This window comes from Ochotona princeps, chromosome X, assembly GCF_030435755.1.
Source record: "Ochotona princeps isolate mOchPri1 chromosome X, mOchPri1.hap1, whole genome shotgun sequence".
NCBI lineage: Eukaryota > Metazoa > Chordata > Mammalia > Lagomorpha > Ochotonidae > Ochotona > Ochotona princeps.
Genome location: NC_080865.1, coordinates 96,900,047 through 96,903,842, shown reverse-complemented (window position 1 = coordinate 96,903,842; position 3,796 = coordinate 96,900,047). Strand labels below are relative to the sequence as shown.

The 3,796-nt window shown below is 42.1% G+C and overlaps 1 pseudogene; it reads right to left on the bottom strand.

The window, feature by feature from the left end:
• Positions 1–1,688: 1,688 nt before the first annotated feature.
• On the bottom strand, positions 1,689–2,728 carry LOC101528951 (eukaryotic translation initiation factor 3 subunit H-like; annotated as a pseudogene).
• Between the last annotated feature and the right edge of the window lie 1,068 nt (positions 2,729–3,796).

The following is a 3,796-nucleotide window of genomic DNA, read 5'->3' as shown; positions in this document are numbered from 1 at the left end:
AGAAAAGTTGTGATGGGAGAGAATTCTGCATCATGCTACCTGACTTGCCTTCTGTGCTGTACTGTATTCTTGAGCTCACTGTTGTTCACGTTTAGGGAACAAACTGGGCACTTAGCCATCTTCCAGGTCATACTATGTACCCTTGTACTGACTTGATAAAAGATTTTAGGGAAAGCATTTCAGCTTTCCTTAATGAGCTCTCTTAATTTGCCAAAGCGAACATGATGTATTGGCAAATGCTACACTCTAGCAAGTGCTCAGATCAGCAGCACCAGGAGCAACTGCACACAGCACTGGCAGAGTAGCTAGGACCCTGGTGGCTGATAGGATCACTCCACCCAAATGTCCCTTACCATCACTTCCCATTTTGTATCCTGGTACAGAACGTTTTTCCTGTCTAGAAGTTTTGGATTTTTGACTACCGGGTTAAAATACTGAAGTTCTAGCAAGTAAGATACCCTTTTTGGTGAAACCTACCATTATAGGGCACAGGAAATGAGACTGAAGGATGCTCTAGTGGTTCTTGCTGAATGTCCAACTGGCAAAATGTAAACAGATGAAAATATATGGCTCTTCTCTGGGGTCTGGCACCGAAGTGTGCTTTGTTGATGCCGTTGATTTCTTCCTCCCTCGTGGTCTATATCCACAGGTTTGCCTTGCCTTGCTCATCATCAACCTGCTCTGAGCCGTGTGCTACATCCAGATTGAACTAGAGAGATTTTTTAGTTCATTTTTTTCACTTGACACCGTCTCTTCTTTACACCCTTACATTCAGTTATTCAGTTATTCCTTCAACTATTTTTTCTCTGGAAATAACTCTGGGAGGAGATCTATGATATGTTGAAGTTGTGATCCTACAGTTGAAAGCTCTAAAAGAAAATATGCTTCTGGAGAATATGGGATGAGATTTGCATGAGGTGATGAAGGTATCTCCAGTAATACAGGCAAACATCAATTTGTAGATGTTTTTCTCTCTTTCTTTTTAAAAAAGTGGCATCCTCTCTTCTTTCTGACAAGCCACATTCTTACTATTTGCTCTGTCCCTCCCTCTTCCCCTTAAATCTCTTCCTCTTCTCCTGTACCCTTGCTTCACATGGCTCAATTCTCTCACCTTTTTCTAACACCGCCCCCAGCCAATTGCCATGACCTCACAACATGTCAGGCCATATCCCTTTCCATTTGCCTTCTGTGTTTAATATTGAGCCCGAAGTGCTCATTCAGTGAGTGTTAGGAGATGAACTGTGACCCACTCCCCAGCCACTGATATGCTGAAGTCCTCAGCTTCAGGATCTCAGCCTGTGACCTTATTTAGAAATCTGGTCTTCACAGAGGTAATGAAGCTAAAATGACATCATTGGCTGACATCCAGTGTGATTGGTATTCTGACAAAGATGGTCTTGTTCATTTATCTATCCATTTAATTATTTAGATAAACTGAAAAAAATCACATGTTTCACTATACAGATTTGGGGGGCATAATTACACCCACTATTCTACCCTCCCTCACAGATGAAATATTATTTTTTTCAAACAAGAAATCAAGATTGTGTTTTATTTTATTTTGGATTACAAAGACAGTATTGGCAAAAGCAACATTAGAGCAATTCTCTGTGCTTCTGAATATGCAAGTATATTCTAAGGGTTGCTGAAGAGTTTGTGTTAATTCTTTTTCTGGAAACTTCATTTGCTTAGTTGTTGTATTGAAGAGCCTGTGCTATGAAGATTTTGCCCAAATTCTGGGCAGTGAACTCCTTGATGTTCTGGCAATAAGTGTTAATCTGGCCTGCAATGAGCAGTGAATCTATCTCGCGGGCGACTGGGGTGGCGGGAAGAACTTGAACAAATCTTCCGGGAGTGGGGGTTCCCCTCCACGCTGCCGCTGCATGTACTCCTGCTGGCACCGCTGTTGATACTGATGTTTCTGCTGCTGCTGTTTGCTTGTATTCCTCATGTATGTGTTGTATTTAACAATATCTTGGCTCATTTCACCCACCCTGTCCATTGGCAACTGTAGATTCTTCCCCAAGTGACTGCTGCTGGCAAGACTGAGTAGCTCATGCTTGTCTGCCACAGCCGACTTCTCCTCAAGTTCCCACATTAGGACATTGATCAGATGTGAATTTTTAAACAATCGGCACTTCTTCAAACATGTGCTCAAAGGTGATAATTGCCTTTTTCAATGATTTAGGGGAAAAATCCTTCTCTTTACACACTTCCATCAGTTTACGAGTCAGTCAGTCTGTCTTCACTGACAGAGACCCTTGGGCCGTTTTTTTGGGATCATAAATAAGAACGACAGATTCTTCTGTGGCATGCTGGTAACAGAACTGAGAATCCAAGAGGGTCCCAGCGACGAACTAGCGCTAGTATGTGGACTGGTACCAGCCCACGTGGAGGTGATCAATGTTTCCATGGTGAAGGCTCCATATAATTTCCATCTGATACCGAACTTCATCAAACTCCAAATCATCCTCCCTGTGTTGGGGAAAAGGAAAGCAATTGATGATTCCAAGCCGATCTTCTCCAACCAAGCCCCAAACACTCCCTGAACCACCTCGGTTCCTTGACCTTCCTGATAATGTTTGATGACCTTTAATACCACCAAGCCATCTATCTGTACTTGCTTCATGGCCAAGTGTCCAGAACTGACTTTGCCTCTGCCGCTCCCTCCTGCATCAGCAGTGGAGCTGGAAGACGGGGAGCCTGTGCCTTCCTTGAGGGATGTCATCTTTCAAGCCAGACAGGAAGAAAAAGATGGGATATTTTTTCTGTGGGCATTTGGTACACTGAATTAAGTCAGTGCTGGGGACACAAATATCCCACATTAGAGTGCCTGGCTTGAGTCCTGGCTCCTGTGCTTCCAGCCTAGCTTCCTGCTAATGTGTTTGGGAGGCAGAGCATGATGGTTCACATACTGGGGTTCTTGGCATCCATGTGAAAACCCTGGATGGAGATCTCAGATCTGTCTTCTATTGGCATAGTGGTGGATGCTATGTAGATTTGGGGAGTAAACCAATGGATGAAAGTGCTCTGTTTGTCTGTTTCTGCTCTTTCTCACTCTGTCTTTCTGCCTTTCTAATACATACAAAAACAAATAATATAAACTAAAGAGGAATTTGGGAATATGTACAGAAGAAAGATGGTGTGAAGACACAGGCCATGTACAATTAATGAATGCACAAGTCTAGTGAATGTAGGAAAGAGATCTACAACAGATTGTTCTTTGCAGCCACAAGAAGGAATAAACCCTGCTGATGCTTTCATCTCTCACACGAAGGCCTGAGGACAGTGATATAACAAATGTCAATGAGTTGAGCCACCCAAGTTATAGTCCTTTGTTATTGCAGCCATAAGAAGCTAGTACTGTAGACACAAATCTGATTTCCTGATGATCAGGTCCAAAGGCTCTTTCTTATTCTCTCTGACGCATCACTCTGTAGCCCTATAAGCCACCTTCATTTTAAAATTTTGAGTCAGCAGGATGGGGTGGAATGGACGAGGGCTCTTAAGTTAGACTAAACTAGGTTCAGGTTCTTGGGTAATTTTAATTATCTTTCAATAAAATTAATATCTAATTGAATTTGTGCCTCATGTGATGATTGTGAGGATTGCATTAGATAATGCATGTAAAATATATGGTGTTAGATAAACAATCTGTAAAATATGTGGCATATAGTAAACACAAAATTAAAAAAAAATGATTCTGTCATTAGTTTGGGAGGAATGTAGGACATGAATAGTTAACCTAGGAATCCATTTAATGGAAAGACCCTGGATATGAGATTCTGATGGGAGA